Below are 12,947 nucleotides of genomic sequence, written 5' to 3'. Positions count from 1 at the left end.
ATTTAAAAGGCGCGCGTGTGTGTGTGTGCGCATGTGCGTGTGCGTGTGTGTGTGTGTGTGTGCGTGTAAAAAGTTAAAATAGCAAATCCTTTCTGGATTTCAGAATCCAATTGTTCAGGATATGCATTAGGCTCAGGCTTGAAAGGAGAATTTTGCTAAATGTCCTTTAGGTCTCTGATTACGTGTCTCTTCTCCAGACATGCACTTCCTTCTCGTGGAGTCTCAACTAGACAACTGCATTAATCTTCTCTCAGCTCTATATGTTTTCTTCATACAGATCAGAGCCTGTAATTATCTTATTTGTCCTTTTAATTGTTTCCTGCTCTACCGTGCAAGAGAGTTCTCTGAAAATAGGAACTGCAGACAGCCTTGTTCATAATTTTATCCCCAACGCCTAGCAGAATGCACCCACTGTATACCGTGGTAGGTGACCAATAAATACTTGTTGAGTTAATGGTCATGATGAGATAGACATAAAAAGAGTGCCTCTGTAATAGTGTGTTGAACTCTTGAAAGAAGAAATGAAAAGGGAAAGATACCAGGTAAACTGATTTCTAAGGTAAAGATTAGATCAGCTCATCAATAAGGTTATTTAGAATATAGGAATAGATGTGGGATATAACTCCTCATATTCTCTCTTTGTGTGGCATATACAGCGTTATGGAGAGATCATGGGAATATGTCTACTTCTTGTAGTGCTGAAGCCATGTTGACCAGGGCCTGGTGTATGTGGAGTACACAGTCAGAATGCAGGCAGTACAACATGATTGCTCTACAAACTGCCCCATCCGAGTAAGAGAGGGAGTTTCTATTAATGAAAGGAGTTCCAGGCACAAGAAAACCATGCTGTACCTTTAGGGCCTCTTCTGAAGAGCTTTGCACTATGGAACTAAGGAAACACCATTCGTTATTAAGCCCATAATATCCATAGTATGTATCAGGTATCTAACACTTTTTTTTTTTTTTTTTTTTTTGAGATGGAGTCTCGCTCTGTCATCCAGGCTGGAGTGCAGTGGCGCGATCTCCACTCACTGCAAGCTCCACGTCCCAGGTTCACGCCATTCTCCTGCCTCAGCCTCCCAAGTAGCTGGGACTACAGGCGCCTGCCACCGCGCCCAGCTAATTTTTGTATTTTTAGTAGAGTCGGGGTTTCACCATGTTAGCCAGGATGGTCTCGATCTCCTGACCTTGTGATCCGCCCATCTCGGCCTCTCAAAGTGCTAGGATTACAGGCGTGAGCCACCACGCCCAGCCTTTTTTTTTTTTTTTTTTTTTTCTTGAGAGGGAGTCTCTGGCTCTGTCACCCAGGCTGGAGTGCAATGGCACGATCTCAGGTTACTGCAACCTTTGCCTCCTGGGTTCAAGCGATTCTCCTGCCTCAGCCTCCCGAGTAGCTGAGATTACAGGTGCGTGCCACCATGCCCAGCTAATTTTTGTATTTTTAGTAGAGACAGGGTTTCATCATGTTGGTCAGGCTGGTCTTGAACTTCTGACCTTGTGATCCACTCGTCTCGGCCTCCCAAAGTGCCGGGATTACAGGCATGAGCTACCACATTATGGCATAACACTTTTATCATAATTAATCATCATGAAAATGCCAATAAGCAGGTGCTATCTCCATTTCTCAAGGGAGGGAACTGAGGGTCACTGCCATCTACCCAAGGCCATCATGGGATTAAGTGAAGGTCCTTTGACCCCAGAACTTTGACTTGACTTGAGGTATTAAGTGGCACCCATTGGGGGATCCATACTATTGGATTACAAGAAGAAAAAGCACCTCCACAGTATATGTGGGGTACTTGTTTTGATTTTCTTTGTTTTTGAATTTTTGCAATTCTACTAGGTATTTTTGCAATTCTACTAGGTAGCCTGTGTTTTAATGCCCATTCTATCTCTAACTAGCCTAACCCCAAGATGCAAGTTTGAAATCGAAATTTAGGAAACATGCAGACAGTCAGGGCACTGAACTCTCTATTTTCTAATCTTTAAAATGGACACGGTTGTTCCTAGTTCATGGCACTCTCATGAGGCTCAAATTAAGACAGTGGGAACAAAAGAGTATTTTTTCCTTCCTTTTAATAATTTTCTAAGTTAATTGGAGAAAAAAGATAATTAAATTAAATTTCCATCCCTTATTCTTAAGAGGAGATCAAAGCTTGACTTCTGTAGTTTTAAATTTGAAAAAAGGCACTTACTGGTCTAGTGCCTATTTATTCGCAGTTTCTGATTGTCTCATGAATATATGTCAGCAATTTCTTCACAGGAAAGCTGGTTTTTCCCCCTGCTGGTTGCCTCTTACAGCTAATTGTATTTAAGGGGGGAAATTAGATGTTTAGAAATGCTCATTGGCCCCCGACTCATTAATAGGCCCTCCTTACTCTATTGTATCCGGTAGAAGAGTTATAAGTACGTCATTCCCTCTCCTCTCTCTTTTAAAAGACTTTTGACAAAGACCAAGCCACAAGTACACACTGCAGATCATCAAAAGCCGGCACCAATTTGGCTAATGGTGTGTACTTTGTTTTCAGATTCTCTTAATACTTTAAGCACTTAACTGGAGCCTAGGTTCATTTTGAGCTCTAGCTTGTGGTTTCCAGGCAAAAGCAGCCCATCTGACTTTTAGTGCCCCTGTCTGTGAGTTGATAAGACCGCCTGGAGTCTCTAAACTCCTTTAAGTGCTAAATGTCAAGCTGGAATTGGGTATCTCTGGCCGAACAATGTGTGTTGTTTTAAAATGACTCCTTAATATGAAGAGGTTTCCAAGTGCACTAATGTCAGGGGTATTTAAACAGGGTAATGGGGGTGTCTTTGAAATGCCTTTTTAGTTGGCAACTTAATAATCTCCCTCTTGTTCAAATATTATTTTCACCACAGTACATCTGATACTCTCCGAAAGTTAAACAAGCCATTCAGGAAAATGGGATTGAGTTATGACAAGCTGAACAGAAGCCCTGAAAGGTCATGGGCTCATTTCTTCATTTATGGTAAGACGTCCTTCTCACCTCTTTTTGTCAGTCCTGCTTAGGAGATAGTGAAGAATTTTACCTATAGATAAACAGGAAAATGACTTGCATCCAATTGCATCTGTGAGGCAAGACTTTGAATATGTAAAGAGCAATGTCTGCATACAGTTTATTGTTTTCTCTGCCTAATGCTCTGGAAATAAGGAGATGGAGGAGTTGTTATCTGTGTGAGAGTGAAACATGTAATGCAGAAAAATACATATTGTATTAGTCTGTTCTCAGGCTGCTAATAAAGACATACCCAAGACTGGTTAATTTATAAAGGAAAGAGGTTTAATGGGCTTCCACATGGCTTGGGAGGTCTCACAATCATGGCGGAAGAGCAAGGAATGTCTTACATGGCAACAGGCAAGAGAGAGAATGAGAACCAAGTGAAAGGAGTTTCTCCTTATAAAACCATCAGACCTCATGAGACTTATTCACTACCATGAGAAGAGTATGAAGGAGACCGCCCCCATGATTCAATTGTCTCTCACCGGGTCCCTCCCACAACACTTGGGAATTATGGGAGCTACAATTCAAGATGAGACTTGGGTGGGGACACAGCCAAACAATATTACATATAACAATTAAACTGTGAAGCAGAGAGGAGCCTGGGAACACCTCTGCTCCTAAAGTTTCCCAGATGTTCAGGGAGGACCTGCAGCCCCTCCCAGTCCTGCCCTGCCCAGACTGGAGCCACCATCATGTGAAGCAAAACTGCAGCCAGCATCTGACCACCCTCCAGCCCCAGGAATCACCTTCGCTACCCCCAGAATATGTGTTCCTTCTCAGTATTCCCCCGGAGCTGTATTCATTCTCCATCACTCAGAGACTCCTATGATTTTTACTCATTGGTTTCAAAAAGTCTCTAATTACAGAAGAAGGGCTGTGATAATGAGATCAGATTATCAGAATCTAAGACCTATCATTAATATAGTAATGTAATCCACAAATGTTTTAATTCTGAACTTAAACTAAAAATAAATTTCAGGTCGGGCACAAAGGCTCAAACCTATAATTCCAGCACTCTGGGAGATCGAGGCAGGAAAATGACTTGAAGCCAGGAGTTTAAGGCCAGCCTGGGCAACATAATGGGATGTCTTCTCTGCAAACAAATGTTAAAAATTAGCCAGGCATGGTAGAGGTGTGTGCCTGTAGGACCAGCTACTCAGGAGTCTAAGATGGATAATTGCTTGAGTGCAGGAGGTCAAGGCTGCAGTGAGGCTGTGATGGCACCACTGCACTCCGGCCTAGGCAACACAGGTCTTTATTTAAGAGCCCGTCTTAAATAAAATAAAATAAATAATTTCACATATATGTGAATACACATATATATACACTTACATTTCAGTTTCAGAAGAGAAAGTCTTAGGATACTTATTCTTTACTGGCTATGGCTTCCTAGCGAGTAAGATGGGAGTAAAAAATGAAAAATCTTGCCTATCTTCTGGGTGTTTTGAAAAGTTGGCATATTTGATATTACTTAGACCAAGCTCCTGGTGATTCACGGGTACAAGGGAGGAGAGATGGGGAAGGAGAGAGGGCTGGGAACCGGAAGGTAGGCTGTTGGTCTCTGACCTGGACTTCCCAACAACGTGGCCTGAGATCTTGGCATTTATGTTTCTATCTGTTCAATACGGATGATAGGATTGTACCAATGCCCTCATGAAGATGTTTGAGGCAGCTGAGGAGACAAGAGGGTCGAGATGCATTGCTGTTTTGGTCACTCTTCTTGCTTAATAAGGCCCAGAACCAGTAGGGGGCTGCGGCCACTCAACTCCAAGAGCCCCAGTGCAGCAGCAAGCTGTGCAGTTGGAGAGTTCCCAGGCACACCCACCTTCCCTGGTGTAGGCCCCTGTAAATGTTACTATTACCAGTAACGACTATCCCTTCAGAGTTGGGGACTTTCAGACATGGTATCTCACCTGAGCCCCACCTCACTGCCTTCCAGCCAATGCAAACCAACAACCTCCTCCATTCTCACGTGCCCAACATCCCTGTAGGCAGGAGATGTGGGCCTGGATGCTGGCTGGACTGTCAACCTGAGATCCTTCCTTGCCACCCATAACCAGACATGAAGCTGCAAGTGACCTGGAGCACATGGCCCATGTTCTAGCAACTCAGGGCGGAGCTCAGGGCACCTTCCAGGCCAGGCAAGGTGAGGGGACACACCCATGGTCCTGTGCAGTGAAATGCTAATTTAAGTCCAGAAGCAGGGCCTGGGTCTCCAGGCTTGCAGGCTCCCACCCTTTCTAGCTTGGTATATAGCATCATCGGAGCCACTGCAGTGAGGGCACGACGTCCTCATGGCTTCAATTTCATTGTCGGAAAGCTAGGATTAACACTGAATTGGTAATGGGAGGAAAAGCAGTGTTCCATGAGGAAAGAGGGCAATTTTCTATTCCTTGGCACCTCGAAGAGGCCTCCAGCAATGGCTGGCAGCCTTTGAAAAAAATCCTTTGCGGCTTTTGGCATGAGAATTTGTCTGGCCTGTGTGGAAGTCATTTGATCCTGGGGCTGGGGGCTGTGAAGCAATTGTGAAAGTCGCTTCAAAAGTCCTGTAGGCCCCAGATCTGTTTTCTGGCTTATAAATCAGATACAAGCAAACTCTGGGCCTTGTTCTCTCTGTGGTGAGAGCTGCCACTGAAATCGCAGGGGGGCTGGGGGGGTAAGGATGCACAGGACTGCTGTTTGTTCAGGAGGGCAGTCCTCTCGCAGGGCCTGTGTCTGGGGCTGCATTGTTGCCTGTCTACACTTGGGCTCCATGCCAGTGCCCATGTCGAGAGGCAACAGGCCAGGCCAGGCTCTCTGTGCTGCTCCCTGCAGCCCTTTGAGGTTCAGCTGCAGTTGTCATGGCAATAGTTCTTCAGGCCACTCTGCTCGGGCACCCTGGCTTTCCAGAGAACAGCTACTTGAGTCCCTTTTGTTCAGTCCCTTGCAGGCAGGGCCTGCCCAACCCAACCTGGTCCAGTCCAGCTGTGTCCAGGCCAGCTCAGAATCCAGAAGTTACCATTTAAGCGCTCGTGAGATTGCTAAGTGATTCTACTCAACCTGTTGAAGGACGTTTCTATGTAAAACATTAACATAGGGCTGATTTTTAGCATGAAGATGCATGAAAACATTCTATGGCCCTGGTTAAAAATTCCAGCACCGTTGATTCATTGCCCTGATGATTCTCCTTGGCCCTGAGAGTTGTTTTGCCCTCATTTGGGCAAACACTTCTCACTCTAAGTAGGATAAGCGTCACTTTCCATTCAATCTATTTCCTTGGTCTCAGCCTATGCACCAGTGAGGCACAATGTCTCCTTTATAATTTTCTCCAGCGGTCCTCATGCTGCCAGCAGGAAAAATTATAGCCTCCACCGTCACTAAAGCCAAAAGTCTGGTCCAATGACCTTTGCTTGAAGACAAAATTTCTCACCACCTCACCAAAAAAAAAAAAATCCAGCAAAGGGCTTTGATCCTGAAAAGCATTAAAAGAAAACAACACACAAAACAAACAAACAACTCAGCCCAGCCCAGCCTCGGTTAAAGGGAGGTTTTTTTCATGTGGTTTCCTTTGCGCCGACGTGCTGTGACAGGTTCAGGATGTCTCCAACTGAAGAACACTGAGATTTGATGTTTTAGGAGAGTAAAGCTGACCGCCCAGCACAGAGCCGTGTTCAGAATCCATTTCAGAGCCCCAAGCCTTGCCTGGCAGCCGCCTCACCACATCAGCTGCCGACACTGGCAGCTCCCACCACTTTGAGCTCATCATTCAAAGATGAGTCCTGCAGCACATTTGAGTGACAGAGCTAAGATGAGAGGAGGTGAGTGACAGAGCTAAGATAAGATGAGGCTCTGCAGCTGCAGTGGTCTGGAGTATCCCTCAGATTCCTTCTGCGTTGAGTGCTTCCTCAAGCACTGCTCCCTTTAGGGACTGGGCTAGGTGGATGAAGTGTTGCCAGCGCCCTGAGTAAAGAGTGGTGAAAAAAACTCAGGATTACACCAAATTTTACAATGTTGAAGTTGAGGGTGATGTCAAACTCATGTCTGAGTCTATGACGAGTGTGTGCAGTGGAATATAGGCGTAAAAGGTCCCACTGAACAAAGACGCCCAAGCTACACTGGCTTCGCATATTAGATTGCAGTCCCCCGAAGGGAAGAGAGATATTTGTGCCTCTTTATAACCCTGTGCTGCATTGTTATCTTGAAATGTGTGGGTGCAAAATGTCCGCTATGGTTTAAATGTTTGTCCCCTCCAAAACTCGTGTTGAAACTTAATCTTCAGTAAGAGGTGGGGCCTTTAAGAGGTGATGTGGGTGACTGGGTGCAGTGGTTCACACCTGTAATCCCAGCACTTTGGGAGGCCGAGGTAGGCAGATCACTGGAGGTCAAGAGTTGGAGATCAGCCTGGCCAACATGGTGAAATCTCACCTCTACTAAAAATATAAAATTAGGCTGGGCACGGTGGTACATGCCTATAGTCCCAGCTACTTAAGAGGCTGAGGCAGGAGAATCATTTGAACCCAGGAGGTGGAGGTTGCAGCGAGCAGAGATCATGCCATTGCACTCCAGCTTGAGCAACAGAGCGAGACTTCGTCTCAAAAAAAAAAAAAAAAAAAAATTGTGGTTGGGTCTTGAGAGATTTGCTCTGGCTTTATAAGAAGAGGAAGAGGCCAGGCGATGTGGCTCACTCCTGTAATCTTAGGTCTTTGGGAGGCCAAGGCGGGCAGATCACTTGAGGTCAGGAGTTCGAGATCATCCTGGCTAACACAGTGAAACCCCATCTCTACTAAAAATACAAAAAATTAGCAGGGTGTGGCGGCACACGACTATAGTCCCAGCTACTCAGGAGGCTGAGGCAGGAGAATCGCTTGAACCTGGGAGGCAGAGGTTGCAGTGAGCCGAGATCAAGCCACTGCACTCCAGCCTGGGTGACAGAGCAAGACTCCGTCTCACGAAAAAGATGAAAAAAAAAAAAAGAAGAAGAAGAAGAGAGATCTGAGTAGCATCCTCAGCGCCATCTCCATGTGATGCGCTGAGAGACCTCAGGACTCTGCAGACTCCCTACCAGCAAGAAGGCTCTCACCAGATGCAGCCCCTCAGCCTTGGACTCCTCACCCTTCAGAATGGTAAGCAATAAATTCCATTTTTTTCAAAGTACGCAGTTTCAGGTATTCTGCTATAAGCAACAGAAAAGGGACTAAGACAGTGCTGTACCGAGTAAATTCTCACGAAGAAGACACAGGGCAGTGTGGGGTCCGGCAGGACCAGGCATGCTTTCTCTTACAAACACCAACCTATTGGAGACACCAGCCCCTCAAATATTTGAGGGGGCTCTTCAGCAGGAGAGAATCCTACCCGAACAGGTGGAGGCAGGGTCAATGAGCTGTGGGTCATTATTGTTTATGTTTCTCTCTTGAACCCACAGGCTGTTGAAAACTGGGGAAGTGCCTGTTACAAAAATGACTGACCCTGCCAGGCAGCTATGACAAGCCAAGATCCAAGCTGGACCCACAGATTGGGCATTTACGCGGAGGTATGTCGTACAGAGTTCGAGTAAGAGAATGTTAAATGTGGATCTGCTGTGGAAGTCACGAAGGCTCTTGACAATGGAATTGGTGCCATGTGTCCCCATATCTTAGGAGGTTGTAAAACTGCATTAGGTAAAACCAAACTCCAGCTTATGAAAGATGGAGAACTAAAGGGTTGAGAGAGGAAGATCTTTCTTTTCTTTTTTTTTTTTTTTTTTTTTTTTGGTGTGTGTGTGAGATGGAATCTTACTCTGTTGCCCAGGCTGGAGTGCAGTGGCTCAATCTCAGCTCACTGCAACCGCTGCCTCCTGGGTTCAAGCAATTTTCCTGCCTCAGCCTCCCAAGTAGCTGGGATTACAGGCACCCGCCACCACACCTGGCTAACTTTTGTATTTTTAGTAGAGATGTGATTTCACCGTGTTGGTCTGGCAGGTCTCAAACTCCTGACCTCAGGTGACCCGCCAGCCTTGGCCTCCCAAAGTGCTAAGAGAGGAAGATCTATAGAGAAAAGTGCTGGTGTGCTAGTGCAGATCCCCCAGCATGGGGAAAGGAAGGAGTATTCCCCCTGAAATCCAGGCAAATGAGAGAGCAGGGCTTCAAGAGGACCTTTTGTGGAGCTGGACAAATGTCCCCTGGAATTGAGGGGGCTGGCATTTGATTCTCGCCCTTAGTCGATCATGAAGAACGGCAATGCCCAGCAGCACTAACAAAGAAGATTTCACTGATATATGAGTTTATTTCCATCAACAGCATGATAAAAACCTCTACATTTCCCCCATGGATCCAATGGATCCATCTGAAGGGGAGGACTCAGAAACATCTTGAGAGGAATCTGCCTAAGAAAGGAATTCTTCTGGGACTTGGGAGAGGACTGGAAGTCTGAAGGCCCAGTGACTGGCTGGCACCACAGGAACCACAGGTGGAAGCTCTCAGCTGGAGGCTCTGTGGGCAGATTACCAAAGCATGATCGGACACCTGGGGAGCCCCAGAGCCGGAGGATGCCTGTGTATGAGACTGCCCTAAAACCTCATCCTCTCACTGCTGACCCAGCCCTGGAAAGGGTCAGAAAAGAGCTGGTGAGAGAAGGAGGAGGAATAAAAGACCAACAGCAGAGACTGCAATAAAGCTAACCATACCCACTCCCTTCACTGCAGGCTTTCGGAGGGAAAACATTTTAGCTTTAGAGGAAATCCGGAGTTTTGATTATTATAATGTATTAGGTTGATGCAAAAGTATTTGTGGCTTTTGCCATTGAAAGAAATGGCAAAAACCACAATTACTTTTGCACCAAACTATACAAGTCTGAATATCTTAATTGCTGAAATGAGATGAAAATCCTTTTAATCACAGGATTACAAGGGCATGGAAAAGCCGTAAGATCTATTTACGATTTCATCTAGAGACAGTTAAGAACTAATCCTCGGGATGACTTTAAGGTAGGGAGAAAGCTGAGAAATCATACATTTTTTTTTTTTTTTGCCCCTATTAAGTTCAGCTTATTCAATAAAATGGGTTACACCATGAAAAAAAATCCCCCTCACCAAATTCCCACAGTGATCATCCTGACCATGGAAAGCGAAAAGAGGTGGCTGGATTCATTTGCTACGGCTGCTCTACCAAAGTTTCACAGACTGGGTGGTTTAAGCAACAGAATTTTATTTTCTTGTAGTTCTGGAATCTGAGATTCGCTTCTTCTGAACTTCTCCTTGGTTTGTAGATGGCCTTCTTCTCTCTGTGTGTTCACATGTTTCTCTTTCTGTGTCCATGTCCAAATTGTCTCTTCTTACCAGGACATACATCAGCCCGGCATGGTGGCTCACGCCTGTAATCCCAGCTCTTTGGGATGCTGAGGCAGGTGGATCATCTGAGGTCAGGAGCTCGAGACCAGTCTGGCAAACATGGTGAAACCCCGTCTCTACTAAAAATACAAAAATTAGCTGGGCATGGTGGCAGGTGCCTGTAATCCCAGCTAGTTGGGAGACTGAGGCAGGAGAATCGCTTGAATCCAGGAGGCAGAGGTTGCAGTGGGTGGAGACCACACTACTGTGGGCTGCAAGAGTGAAACTCCGTCTCAAAAAAAAGAAAACGACACCTATCATACTGTAGGGCTCACATTAGTAGTCTCATCTTAATTACCCCTTTAAAAATTGCTATGGTCTGAATGTGACCCCCAAAATGTACGTGTTGAAACTTAATCACATTGAGGTAGAACCTTTAGGAAGTTATTAAGTCATGAGAGCAGAGCTCTCCTAGATGGGATTAGGGCCCCTTTAAAGGGACTTCCGTCTTTTCTACCACATGAGGACACAGCCTTACTTCCTTTTCCCCTCCTGTCTTCTGCCCTGTGGACACAGCAATAAAGCGCCATTTTGGAAGCAGGGAGTAGACTGTGTCACCAGACCCCAGACCTGCCAGTGGCTCGATCTTGGATTTCTTGGCCTCCGGTACTGTGAGAAATAAATTTCTATTATTTATAAGTTATGATGTTTATGGTATTTTGTTATAGCACTACAAATGAACAAAAAGACTCTATTCCCAAATACAGTCACAGCCTGAGGTCCTGGGTGTTAGGAGTTCAACACATAATTTTGGGGTGAGGAAGAAATACGATTCAGCCCAAAACAGTGGCCAATTAAATTGAAAAGATGAAGGATGCGTATATGTTCTTGCCCCCAGAGAGGACTCTGCTACAGTGTATGTGGTGTGTGTGTACATTCTCTCTGGAACTCACAGTACGTAATCAGCAAAATCCACCATATCCTCAGACTCTTCTCTGAGTAGTCCCTTCACCTTCTACTGTTATTGAAACCTGACTTCCCTGAGCACATAGCTTCTTCTGCAGTCCTTTCAAGTAGATGTCCGCTCTGCATACGACTAGGCTTTGGGATAGCGTAGAGATCCTCCTTGCCTCTCATTGCCACTGTTAATCTATTCTCATTCTCTCCTCCACAAAATCTCCCACTTCCAAATTCTACCATACTACCATCGTACCATACCTTACCATGTATTCTGCATTTATCTATGAATACATAGTTCACTGCTACTTACTTTTTTGTTTTTTTTTTTTTTGAGACTGGGTCTCGCTCTGTCTCCCAGGCTAGAGTACAGTGGCACAATCTCGGCTCACTGCAAGCTTCGCTTCCTGGGTTCAACAGCCTCCTGAGTAGCTGGGATTACAGGCACCTGCCATCACACCCGAGCAATTTTTGTATTTTTAGTAGAGATGAGGTTTCACCATGTTGGCCAGGCTGGTCTTGAACTCCTGACCTCAGGCAATCTGCCTACCTCAGCCTCCCAAAGTGCTGGGATTACAGGTGTGAGCCACCACACCCGGCCTCCTTTCATTTTTTAAAAAAGATTTTAGATCCTGACTCACCATTACTTTCTCCAACACTACTCTCATTAAAATTGTTGACAATTTTAATACTCCTCCAACCATAATTTTTTGAAAAGTTAAAAACATGGCCAGGCGCAGTGACTCACGTCTGTGATCCCAGCACTTTGGGAGGCAGGTGGATCACCTGAGGTCAGGAGTTTGAGACCAGCCTGGCTAATATGGTGAAACCTCGTCTTTACTAAAAATACAAAAATTAGCCAGGCGTGGTGGCAGGTGCCTGTAGTCCCAGCTACTTGGGAGGCTGAGACAAGAGAATCGCTTGAACCCAGAAGGTGGAGGTTGCAGTAAGCCGAGATTGTGCCACTGCACTCCAGCCTGGGTGACAGAGCAAGACTCCGTCTCAAACAAAAAAAAAAAAAGAAAGAAAGAAAAAGAAAAGTTAAAAACATGACTCATAAAAATATTGAATGAACACACATCAAAGATTATTAATTCATGAACAAAGAAATCACTAAGATGGTAAAGCTGATTCTAAGAGTACTTTGAGGACCTGGTGATTTTGATACATTTTGAAAAGAAATTAGAACAGGATTGCTAGGTTAGATACAAAACTGGTTAATGTCCTACAAGGCCATAAAACTATAAACTTTGGGGCTATCTCTACTGCACAGACTCTACGAGTTAATGTGTAATGTTACAGTGTCTGGGTCCTAATCAATAATAAATAGTAAAGTCAAACACTGGTACCAGGTACATTCTCTTGGAAAATGGAATGATTCAGAGGTGGACCTGTAAAACCTGCTCCAGTATGATATTGAAGAGGTTTGTCACCTCCATTCACCTAAAATCCCAGTTTTAGATAATGTTTCTGAACATTCACCATGGATGAGTCTCTCCACACTGAGCCTTCCCATTTCTCTGTCTTCATCTCTTGCAATCATCTTATTTTCCATTCCACCTCTTCTGTTCCACCTCTTCTCCCCTGCTCTTGTCCCCAGACCGTGTCATAACCACTCATTGCAACCCCTCCGTTATTTCAATTGCAGGCATCCCACTTTCCACCTGCCATCTCCCATCTTCCAGATCACT

General features: G+C 45.2%; 1 long non-coding RNA gene across 2 annotated transcripts in view; it reads left to right on the top strand.

Moving 5' to 3' along the window:
* The window catches only part of LOC105479964 (uncharacterized), a 295,667-nt gene extending 284,648 nt beyond the window's left edge, over positions 1–11,019 (top strand). For both annotated transcript variants that reach the window (XR_011608178.1, XR_011608182.1), the window contains 3 exons: positions 2,875–2,984; positions 8,419–8,526; positions 10,876–11,019. This is a non-coding gene — a long non-coding RNA (uncharacterized lncRNA). The remainder of the gene's footprint in view (positions 1–2,874; positions 2,985–8,418; positions 8,527–10,875) is intronic.
* The last annotated feature ends 1,928 nt before the right edge of the window (positions 11,020–12,947 follow it).

This window comes from Macaca nemestrina, chromosome 9, assembly GCF_043159975.1.
Source record: "Macaca nemestrina isolate mMacNem1 chromosome 9, mMacNem.hap1, whole genome shotgun sequence".
Lineage (NCBI taxonomy): Eukaryota > Metazoa > Chordata > Mammalia > Primates > Cercopithecidae > Macaca > Macaca nemestrina.
This window is presented reverse-complemented; position numbering and strand designations above follow the sequence as displayed.